Genomic DNA, 12,833 nt, shown 5'->3' with positions numbered 1-12,833 from the left:
GCTGCTCACATCCCCAGACTACTAGGTCAGAGGGGATTCAACAGAGGTTTAATCCACTTGGGGACCCTTCAAATGGATTTAAGCAAGCCACTGTCATCCATAGGCTTCTGTAAATTGAGTGTTTAAAATTTAAGCTCTGATACCATTCCCGCCTTCATGCTTGAATTACATTGTTTGCAATCCTTGGATCACACTGAACTTCATTGATGCCTCACTTAGATGACTGCTGTTTTGAAACAAGCCTTAAGACACCTGCAACTATTCTTCCTCATATCCAGACACCATCTGTTTTCTTCACCACACATTTCTATAGCACCAATATCTTCAGGGATCTCCTTATGAGGGCCAGCAGGGAAGGGTCATGTAATAAGAACTAATGGTTCTATGATTGGGTTGAGAATTAAGTTTGAATCCAAAATCCATTCACTTATCTATGGTTTATACATGTCTCTGGCTCACTTTAGAGACATTATCATTTGATGATGGAGAACATTATAAATCATCCCTCTGTGGCATAAGGTAATTCTATTGATAGTATCATTAATTTAGCCAGTGGTCTGGAATTTAAACATGGTTGAGAAAAGGAAATTATATAAGTGTAGGGCAGCTTCAGACAGCAATGTATGAACTGTTGACTTGTACAGATAAAAAGTTTAAGTGACTGGACTCTCTTTAGATGAACAATGAGGAGTTGATAATAGGGTAAAAGTTTCAACAACACTTATTCACAAAGGCAGCACCACAGCTACCAGATCAATACATGTCCTAAGAAAGCAGAGAGGGCATTAAAATTGTCAAATATGGTACTCCCTGGTCATCATTCATTGCGCACCCTCAAAGCAAGAGATCTGTACGAAAGTCCAACCACCACCAACCCCATAACCTTGGCATAGCAGTCATCGGCTGCTTCTCACGGTAGGACATTTCACCCTTAAGCGCCAGGGAATATGTCTGTTCCTTAAGTCTGCTACAGGTGAGTCTGAGGTAAAGCCCAGTTCAGTGAGTGGAGTTTCCACATTGAATCATTCTAGTGTGGCCTATGATGGATGCTGTACCCCTCAAAGGGACAAAGTCTAATGGCCCAATAATCCATAGCTAATGTTCTGCACCATCAAGGGGTGGAGAGAAACTAAGTCAAAAGTATAATTTGGAACATTAAACCATATATTCTCCCCTTGGGTTCTCTATAAGTATTGCTAAGCTCCACCCACCCCACCACCCCTTATCATAGGAGGTTACTCCTCTGGGTTTACCCACCAATGTATGCGTGATCACCCTCCTCAGAACATACCTGACTTTTCCCCCACATTGACATGAATTTAAAGGAAAGTGCCTTTATCACTCTTATAGGCCTATCTGTTGAAACGGGGTGACCTTAGTGCAATGTTGCTCCCTGATGGCATTGTGGTTACTTGTTGAGCTGCTAACCATAGGTGAGCAAAGGAGCCAAGAGGTAAAGTCGCAGAAACCCGCGGGGTTGTTCTACCCTGCCTCATAGGGTTGCCATATATCAGAATGAACTTTCTTTGTTGTTGTTGTTGTTTACCATCATGTTGAATGGTCTCCATCTTCCCCCACTTTGAAAAACCAGCCCCAGCTGAGTTAAGGTCTCTGCTAAAGGTGGACATATGTTGTTAGGTACAGGCGAGTCGGTTCTGACACAAAGAACAGAACACTGCCGGTCTTGAGCCACCCTCTCAGGATTTCCTGTGCTTCGGCCCACTCAGCCCAGCTATGGTGTCAATACATCCCCCTGAAAATCTTCCTCTTTTCTTGCTGCTCCTCTATTTAACCAAGTACAAAGTCCTTCTCCGGGACTGGTCTTTCCTGACATGTCCAAAGTCTGTAAGATCCAGTCTCGCCACCCTTGCCACTAAGGAGTACTCTGGCTGTACTTATTCCAAAGCCGATCAGTTTGTCCTTTGGTCCTTGGAATAGTCTTCTCCAGCACAATTCGAATGCATCCTTTCTTCTTCAGTTTCTTTAATTGAATATCCAACTTTCCATGCACATGGGGCCATTGAAAATGCCATGGCTTAGGTCAGTTCTCAGAGTAATAGTCTTGCTTTTCAATACTCTAAAGGGGACTTGTGCTGCAGATGTAGCGATTGGAATCTGTCTTTAGATTTCTTGACTGCTGCTTCCATAAGCATTGATCATGGATCCAAGGGAGACAAAGTGTTTGATGAGTTCAACCTCTTTTCTATTTATCATGATGTTACCTGTGGGTCCAGTTCTGAGGATTTGGGGTCTTCTTGACATTGGCTCATCATCCACAATGAAGGCCAAAATCCTTGATCATCCTCAGCAAGTCGGCCTCACTTTCAACAAGTAAAGTTGTGTCATCTGCATACTGCAGGTTGTTAATAAGCTTTCCTCCCATCCTGATGGCACATTCTTCTTCATAGAAGCCAGCTCTCTAATAATTTGCTCAGCATACACATTGAATAATTATGGTACAACTCTGTCACATAACTTTTCTGACTTTTAATCATGCAGTCCTGGTACCTTAGTGCTTATACATTGGGCTGTGATCCCCAAGGTCAGCAGTTCAAAACCACCAGCCTCTCTTAGAGAGAAAGCCCAGGCTTTCTAGTCCCATAAACCCAGTCTCAGAAACTCACAGGGGCATAGTGGCCTATAGGGTCACTATGAGTAGGCATTGAGTCTGTACTTCCCTGTTCTGTTCTGACAACTGCCTCTTGATCCATGCCTGAGTTCTGCAAGAGCACATGGAGTGTTCTGGTATTCCCACCCTTCTCAAGTTCATCCCTAGTTTGTTATGATCCGTACAATCAAATGCATTGATGTAATCAATGAAACTGAAGCAGGCACACTTTTGTCAGCTTGTCACTCGTCTGTCTGTCTGTGCTACTGTGGTGACTTAAGTGGTGCTGCGATGCTGGAAGCCATGTCACTGGCATTTACAATGCCAGCAGGGTCACTTAAAGGGAACAGGTTCCAGTGGAGCTTCTGCACTTAGAATAGACAATGAAGATGAAATCAGCTGCTGCTTTGAAGGAAGTAGCCCCTGAAGACCTCATGCAAAGCTGTGAAACATGAGCAGGAACTAAAGACCTCATGAATGGAAGCAGAACATTGCTGGAGATCGTGCCGACAGACGCGCCCCCAGGGTTGGAGGGTTCATGAAATGTGACTAAGAGAAGCCGATTTCTCCGAGTGGAGTTGGCCATGGGGACACGAGTTGGGTAAAGCCCATGGGAGTGGTGCCTTCGGGATCATTCTTTGCTGAGGGGGCATGAGTATGTCCTTAAGGTGAGGATAAATGGCTACACATATGTGCTAATGATCGGCACTGGGAACGTGCGAATTATGAATCTAAGATTATTGGAAGTTGTCAAAAAAAGATGTACATGTAAAGGAATGATAGATGAACCACATGTTCTTCTATCGTATGGTTCTTAGAGGAGTCCTGGTGCATAGTGGTTAAATGCCAGGCTGTGAACCTTAAGATCAGCTATTCAAAACCACCTGCTGCTCGACTGGAGAAAGGTGTGCCCTTGTACTCTGGAAAAAAAGTTATGGTCTCAGAAACCCACAGGGGCAGGTCTATCCTGTCTTATAGGGTTGCTATGAGTCGGAATCAACTCGATGGTCGTGCGTTTGCTTATCTACATATGATTCATGGGTGCTCGGCAGGCTCTCTACCTCACTCTACCTCATTGCTGGGGAGTCCAGTTTAGGTTACCTGACCTGAGAGCAGAAGCCTCTTCTTGGTGTTAATTCTTATAACAGGGGACTCATACGGTATTTGTCCTTTTGTGTTGAGTAGCTTCACTCACAGAGCGGTTTCCAGGTCCATCTATGGCATGTGGAGTTTCATGGTTCCATAGCTGTTTTTAGGGATGCACAGTGCTCCACTGTCGGAGTTTATTTATCCGCTCTTGTACTGTGGGCATTGGTGCAGTTTCCAGGCTCCTGCTATTATGAACTATCTTCCTAACAAGAACAACCACCACCATTTTGAGGGCAGAGATGAAAATTTTCCAGGCTAAAAAGGTACATCATGTTTCTCGGTTGCTGAGCATTCCGATTTTCAGACAACAGAATGCAATTTAGCCACTAAGAGAGTATTTTTCATGCCTACATTTACTGCCTGCTGAGTTTTTGCTTCTTGTAAAGACTTCACTTTACAGTGTAACCATGTATAGATGCCAATTGTCATCAGAAAAACAAATAAACCTTCAGATCATGTCCCAAACCTAAGGTTCTATTCCCAAAATAAGGGCCAATAGGAAAACTTGACAAAGTTCTACAACGTCATTCCTAAACAGGAACCAGAAAAAGGGGGAGGGAGACTAGACCTTCTCAGTATGGATTAGGTGCTGTCTGCCTAAAGGCAGAGGCCTGGGCTGCATCACTGATGAGCTCCATGGAGTGACATCATTTCCCTGAGCCTCCATTTTCTGCTCTGTGAAAGCAAAGACTCTTATCACGCTAGCTCTGAGATGCTCACTTCCACTGCAGGTTCTACGGTACAACACAATAAAATAAATGAACGCATACAGAAAGCTTTGTCTTGGGATAATAAGAATAGCCCATATATTATATGGATGAGCCAGAACTTTTTGGAAGATCAGGATTGATGTGGCATATCGGTATCAGACTTAGACAATCACCAACATAGAATGTGGGCTGCGCATCCACCTTCCCAGCATTGTGGTGGTGGGGTAGGGAAGCAAAAGAAAGTGACCTTTTAGTTCAGCTTCTAAGAGAATTAGTTGGCAGTATATTTAGAGTAGAGGGTAAAAATCTATGGATTAGCGCCAGTGGTTCCTGATAGAATGCTTAGCTTCCATTCCAGAGATCCAGGTTCAATTCCTGGCCAATCAACCTCAACTGAGCAGCCACCATCTCTCCATAATTGGAGGCTTGCATGTTGCTTTGATGCCAAAGAGCTTTCAGTTGTGCTTTCAGACTAAGACTGACTAGGAAAGCAAGCCTAGCTTCTGAAATCAGCCAGTGGAAACCCCATGGGTCACCAAGGTCTGAGCCACAGCTGACCCTGGGCATGGCACACAGTCTTCTGTTTCATTGTTTATGGGGATACCATCATGATTTGGCCGCCAACTCTGTGGCAGGTCCCATCACCAACCCACTCTACATGTATCTAAATATACACCTGCAGAACCTTCAAAGAGTAGGTGGGAAAAGGCATTTCCTTTTCCTTCTATTTACCACAAACTTTTTGAAGCCTCTCTCATACATACGATGGTCAATCAAAACACTGTGGCCACTGACGTCTCAGTGCATACTTGCATGGGTTTATACCAAACAAAACATGGTTAAACTGGCTTCTATGATCAGGAGATGGTTGCAGACAAGTTCTCTCCTCATCTTAGTCTCGGCGGGGTGCCTGCAGAAAAGATCCAATCACAACAGTGGCTTCGAAGGAGATCTTCTGGGCCCATTCCATTCACAGCACAGAAATCGGTTCAGGAAGTGAATCCAAAGAGGCAAGCTTGGGAGATTGTCTCAAAGGACACAGGAGGATCCCAGGGGCTTGTTGGGAAGATGTTTTAATAGAAAATTGCTTTGTCCGGGTAAGAGAGGGCTTCGTTGCAAAGTGTGTTTCCATCCCAGAAATGCACCTGCCCCTTATGTAAAGGCCACAAAGGTAACTATTCCCTATGAAAACAGTGGTTGAGGAGTATTCCATCCATCCTTCAGCTCCAATCTTCAGACTTCTGCCCCTTCCGGCTTCCTTACGTTTCCACCTTTGAACAGGGACATGACTACACTCCCAGGGGGATGTGCAAACCGCTGTTTTGATGGTGTGGAATGAAGAGCAGAGGTGTTTGGGGGAAAGGAAGGAAGGAACGTGGAAACACTGCCATTTCACAGGTTACAGGCCTAGATGGAGGACATGTTGCTTGCCACTGTGGTATTATTTTTATTTAATAGAGGTTTTCCTGTGATTGTGAAGCAATGCTTATTGACTGCCCCTCATATATCAAGTACTGCTTGGACAGAAGAAAAAAAAAGAAATAGAACTCTCTAATACCAGCTCTTACTGCACAGCATTAAGTAGCCTTGTCTACACAAATAAATGGCTTGGAAACAAAGCTCCAGATGGTTGGATTTTCTTTACCTGCATTATTTTTTAACACCCTCTTGAATTCAGCTGGTAAATAGTTATTCATCATTTTCAAAATAACCAGTTGCTTGGTCTGCTTCTGCCCCTTCCCCCACTTCTCCTGCTCACCCCACTAGCCTGCACAGGAGCTAGGACACAGAAGCTCAGCCACCAGCTGGTGAGTGGAAGAAGGCAGGTCTGTTTACCTGCCAAGAAAGATCTGGGAGGAGCAGACCTTCTTCACTGTACTGCTGCAAAGCCAAAATAGCGCGTCTAAGAGAAAACAATGCAGTTCAGCTGAAACAAACAAACAGCAAGGCATTTCTCCGAATTCAACTGCATTTTGATAGGGTAAGTTCAATCAAACCAATTAACACAGGGTACATATGGCTTGGGGATAATAAGGAGAACAGAAAAATATGGGGTAGGAAGAAAAAGATAAGGAGTAGAAGCGATGGAGATGAAAAAGAGAAGCCAGGGGTTGGGGGTGCATGGTGGAGGTTGCGGTTTCAGGATCCAAACCCGTGCTTCCCTATGATTTGTATACACAAGCATCTACACAAGGATCTTCTTGAATTCTGAGGCAAAATGGATGCCAGCATGCCAGCAGCGCGGAGTCAGAAGGGAACATGAAGAAATGAAGCCACTGTGCCGAGACCAAAGAACATTCCTCACTGAACATCGAGGGGGTTGAAGCACGTTATTTTTCTCTTTCCTCGAATTATCCAGAAAATTGTCTCAATGCTTCACCTCTCCTTGGGTTGTAAATGGAGCTAAAGGCATGGGAAGACGTGGCCATCTCTGTAATTCTCTTTTATCTGCCTGTGGAACTTAGGACAACATCTGAATGGCACCCTTATTGACGACTCTGAAGATGCGCGCTTAGAGGACGCAGTAAAACAGAGGCGAAGAGAATGGGATGATGACCAGTAAAAGCAGGTAATAGAAAAAGGCTTTCTGATATCCCTCTCTACCACTCCGGCCTGGCCAGGGATATTTTAAAGAAAGATCTGCTTTCATCAACACGTAGGCATTGCTCCCTCTTTCAGCACTGAAATGACATTCTAAATTCTAAATGGCATGTCTGTATATTGTAACCAGGTCCCGAGTTCTTGCTTACTGTGTTCCACAGCAACGGCTGGGAAGGCAAAAGATAGGCCAGGACAACACCGAGGCAATGGAGAAATGCCTATCACTATTATTACCCGAGTAAATGAAAAAAGTGTAGAGCAGATGGGTGTATATTATCTATCCAACTAAAAAAGTGTCCTGTTAACAGAGATAAATGATCTGAAATGGCAGAACATTTTCTTGCAATTTAAAAAAATAATAGCGGTAATATTTCAGAGGATAAGTCTGCTATTTTGGGGGGGGGGGGCATATTTCTGCTAAAAAACCATGTATGATACCGATAGATACATCCTTAGAGTGGTCATTGGCACACTCATAAATATGTGAACTTGAAAGGGACTTGTTTTCATCCCAAATATACTCATTGCTATTGGAAGCCTCAAGCTAGGATAGGAATGATCGACAGCATCCAGTAGAGCTGGCCATGCTTCATTCCTCTGTGAACCACGTTTCCGTTACCGAGGAGAAGCATGTGGTTGCCAATTGAAGTTGGTGGCTCAAATCCACCTGAGGTACCTGGGAAGAGTTACTTCAGAAACTGTCAAAGTCATGGACAATCCTGTGGAGTCCCATTCTATTTTCACACGTACGTGCTTCCCAGGCCCACCAAGTTGGTCCTGCCCCTATGCACGACAAGATGAGACATCACCCGGTCCTTCGCCTTCCTTACAATTGTTTCCAGGCTTGGGCTCATGTATGCAGCCACAGCGCCATTTTATCTCATCGAGGCCCTTCCTCCTCCTCACGGACCCCCACTTCAATAAGCACAAAGTGCTTCTCCAAGCACTGGTCTCTCCTGACAACATGTCCAAAGTCTGTAAGACAAAGTCTCACCATCCTTGCCTCTCAGGAGCACTCTGGCAGTACTTCTTCCAAAGCAGATCAGTTTGTCCTTTCAGCGGTCCGTGGCACTTCACCGTTCTTCTCCAGCGTCATTCAAAGGCATGGATTTTTCTGAGGTCTTCTCTGTTTAACATCTAACTTGCACGTGCATGGGAGGCAATTGATGCATATAGGGTTACTGGAAGTCAGAATCTCCTTGATGGCCACTGGTATTGGTAGGATGAACAGACTTCAAGGGCATGCTGATTATGGTCTGTCATGCCAGGTCTTACCAATTACTCTCTGTGCGATCTTCAATGTGTCGCACAATGTCATGGAATCAGAGTGCTCCTGTCTCGAAAACGGAGACCCACCACTCTGCTGGTTTGTTGAATTGCAAGGATCCTGGATGCGATCCCACCAGTGTTCTGAATGCCAGCGGGGTCACTCATGGGGAAAGGGTGTTGACAAAGCCTTCCGCCTAAAAGATTTAGAAATAAAGGCTTTGGGATCACCTTGTGAAAATTAGCCAATGAAAATCGTATGGTTCACAACAGAACACTGTCAGACTCATTTGTTTGGGGCACATCGTTAAGAGGGACGAGTTCCTGGAGGAGGACATTATGTTCGGTGAAGGGAAAAGTTAGCCAAGGGAGACCCTGGATGAGGTGGACTTGCACAATAGCTGCAAGGATGGAACACTAGCGTGCTGGCTGTCAGGAAGATGAAGCAAGCCTGGGCAATGTTTCCTTCTGTAGCACAGAAGGTTAACTATGAGTGGGATTTGATTCAATAGCTGCTGTTTATCCATTTCTCTGTCTCTCTTTTTCTAATGGTGAACAGTAAAAGCAGCTTTCCAAAATTGCTACGAGGAACTCTAAAATTATGTATGCCTTATGCCTCATAAATGGAAGGTGATCACTTTTCAAAAGTGGGAGTATTTGCACAAAGTATTCGTTTATTTACATATACATTTATTAGAAAAAGGCTTCTTGTCTTAAATAATGGGAATATTTGGTTTTCTTTCAATATGATGGGTACATGAAACAAGATCTTTGGCCAAGAATGTAATAAATATTATCCCTTTCTATGGTCCCTGGCTGAGTTAAATCTATGTTACAGTTAAACTTAAAATCCATCATGAATATGAAAATGTTCCCTTCGTTTACATTCACCCATATATGCAGGCAAAGAGGTTATTTACTAGAAGAAAAATACAATTAATTTCTGAGATACTTTATTTTATTTTGAAAGCCTCCTTTCTCTGGGAACATAACAATTACTTCCTGATTTATAAAGTGCTATATGTTAGAGGCAGTCACAATACTTTCCTAGCAATTATGATACCTTGTATTTCTAATCACACTAAAACCTAGCTAGCACATAAAAAACTGCCACCGGAGGAAAACTTTGGGGCTTTTTTTGTTTGTGTCACCTCAATTGCCCTTGTATTCACCCAGATCCTCTGGTGGCTTTTAATCTTTTCCATTTTGCATTTCGCAAGTTGGCTTGTTAAATCACTAGAGTGCTGAGGCATGTGAGTAACTTATTAGCTTCTTAAGCCCAGGAGAAACTGCAGGGCTTCACTTGATACCCAAGGGACAAAAGAGAAGATAACCAGGAACCAATTGTCACGGAGTTCACCCCAACCCAGGGGGACTCCATGTGTTTCTGAATAGAACTGTACAGAAGGTTCAACCCTGGGATCCCTCTAGAGTAGATCTCCAGTTCTGCCTTCCAAGGCTCCTCTGGATGGATTCAAGCCAGCAAACTTTTCGTTAGTAAATCAGGACTTCACCATTTGCAACACTCAACAGCTAACTCACTGCCAATGAGACTATTCATGCTCACAGATCCAAAACCCTTTTTACAGTCAGCTGGCCAGTCATCTCGTTTAACCGAGTTTAACGCCGAGTGATGATCCTATTCAAGTCAAATGATTGTTGACAACAGCACCGTGGAGGTATCAGGTCTGAGAACTGCACCCTATCATCTTCATGACAGGTGCAGAGCAGACCTCTTTTGCTCCAGACTCTCCTCGTTCATCAAAGAGGCACCAGAAGAAGTGTTTGCTTGGGGGAGAAAGACAAATCACCCCAAAAATTACATCCCAGCACAGTGAGGACACTGAGATTGATAGGCACAATGTCAGAGTTATCTCTATTAATTTCTGATAGGAGAGGAACACATGATTTACAGTTAGATTTATGTCATTAAGTGTGCTTTTGAAGTGACCCTGTCATAGTCAGTCTCTGCCAATTATCTGACTGCTTTTTCCGGGGTCAGCTCCTCCCCTCTCCATTCATTGATTCCTGATGGGAGGGGGCATATCTTTCTATGGTTTCAACTTCTTCCCTAGTCTGAACCAAGGCCCAGAACCTTTAAATTTCGGAGCACGGAAAGAATGATGTAGTCTCCCTCTTGTGGCTGAAACCAAAACAATGTGGGGAGGGGGACTGGGAATGAAATTCAGACAGAGTCGTGAAATGTGGAGGAAAGATTTAGTGCATTTAAACGTTTGCTTCCAGTTCCTCCTGAGGTTTAGTTATCTCCTCTCTCTTTCCCTTCTTCGTTCACGCAAATCTATCACGATTCTATAAATGACCTCACTAGGTGATGTGGTGGTTACTTGATGGGCTGCCATCCACAAGGTCAACAGTTCGAAACCACCGCTGGAGCAAGGTGAGGCTTTCTACTCTTATTAACAGTTACAGCCTGGGAACTCACAGGTGGCAGTTCTACCCTGTCCTACAGGGTCACTATCAGTCAGCATTGACTCGATGGCAGTGAACCAACAGCTCGCCAGCATGAGGATTCTGACACTCTCCACTAAATTAATACAGTCACTAAAGAATTATTGACTCATGTGAAAACTGCCCCCAGAAACGGCTGAAATAAAACCTAGTAAAATTGGAATTTCATGCATAAATGTATAGTGTGAATCACTTTGCTTTAACAATGACTTAACATGATACATTTGGACAATGTGTAAAGAAGACCTATGAAGAACTGAGACACTGGAATTTATGGTGTGGGTGAAACATACAGGCATTACCCCGGACCGCCAAAAGAACACACCAGCAAATTTGTCTTGGAAGAAGTAGTCAGGACACTCCTTAGAGGAAAGAATGGTGAGACTCCATCTCATGTACTTGGCCATATCTGGTCAGGAGAGACCAGTCGTTGGAAGAGAACTTTATGCTGGTGAAGGAGCGGGGCATTGAAAGAGAAGACTTTCAGCCAGACGGAGTGGCACCGAGGCTGCAACCACGGACTCAAGCACAAGAATGGTGAGGATGATGAAGGCCGGGCCGGGTCTTGTCCAGCTGTGCATGGGCTCATGATGACTGGGAATCCACTTGGAGGCATCTAACAACAACAGTATGACGCCTCAACTCTCTAGAGTTGAGATTTTGCATCCATGAAATGGTGAAATGGTCACAGACTAGAAGAAACTAAGTAGTTAGCGATTGATTACTAGCTCCAAGGTTGGCAGTTCTAATCCTTCCAGGTCTGTGGGGAGGAAAAATTCTTGCCAAATGGTGTCTATAAAAATGAACTGAAAACCAAACAAACACACTGCCATTGAGTCGATCTGTTTCATAGCAACCCCCTGCAGGTTTCCAAGACTGTAACTGTTTACATGAAGTGGCTGGTGGTTTCAAACTGCCGGCGATGTGGATCACAGCCCAACATATATCCACCACAAGCCTGGACTCCTTTCCATGAAGAGTTCACCCATGAAATCTCTCTGGAGCAATTCCACTCTGGAACTGATGGGGCTGTCGTGAGTCAGAAGTGGCTTGAAGGGCAAGAGGTAAGAAGAGACATACATGTCAGCCAGCCTCATAGCAGCCATCATGTAATGGTTCTGACCTGTTTTCCCAGGTATTCTCAGTGCTGCTCCAGAGCCTTTCTCCTGGCCAGTGTTTCATTCCCAGGGCCTAGGTGCTCGCCAAGTACTCGTAGCAGCCCTCCCAATCCACTGCACTATATCCAGGGAGTGTCTGATTCCCATTGCACAGAAAAATAAGGAAATGGAGGCATCCAGACATTTAATCATTTTCAAAATGCTATTTAGACTGTTTTCAGCACCCCCCCACCCCCCCCAACCATTCAGGCTTAAGGAAGGTGGAAGAATGAATTGCCTTGGCAGCTCTTAATGAAAGGAGATGAGTAGGGGAACGTGGGCAAGTCTCTCCACGTCTTTTGGATTAGTTGGATTTGAAATTCCCCGTGCCCTCATCTCCTCTAGCTCACCTCATCCCATCAGTACCAGCTGCCTGTGTCCCCCATTAGAGGAAGAAGGGGGCCCTGACAATTCCAGTGTCTCCACACTAAGATGTACCCTAGTGAGCAGCACTCCCTGAGGGTTTAACTTTTGACTAGGAAGTAACCAAGGAGCAAAGGGAAACTGGCTCAGGGGCCCACTTTTGAACCCAAGCAGAGATGCAAATTTGGGGTCTAAACATGCCATTTAGTCAACCATGCAAATTAACACATACTGGCTTGCCTGGGGCCCAAAAGGAACCAGGAGGGGGGTCACAAGGAATTTAGATCTGCGCTGCTTCTCCTTCAATTGACTTTGGATCATGTTTTGCTTGGTAGGCGCCCCTGTGGTGCCCATGGCTGCAGGTGAATGTTTGTTTTCTTAACCTGGGAGAGGAGCAGACAGGCAGCAGGACAAATGAGTTAAGAAGACAGGTGCATAGGAATGATTTTATAAGCCCGCTAGAAAGAAAATGTTAGAAAGAAATTTTTTAATGCTAAAATATCATATGTG

The sequence above is a fragment of the Echinops telfairi genome, unplaced genomic scaffold (genome assembly GCF_000313985.2).
Source record: "Echinops telfairi isolate 266 unplaced genomic scaffold, ASM31398v2 ScPeMD7_7468;HRSCAF=8506_0, whole genome shotgun sequence".
Lineage (NCBI taxonomy): Eukaryota > Metazoa > Chordata > Mammalia > Afrosoricida > Tenrecidae > Echinops > Echinops telfairi.
The sequence above is the reverse complement of the archived record's forward strand: the minus strand, read 5'-3'. Positions refer to the sequence as shown.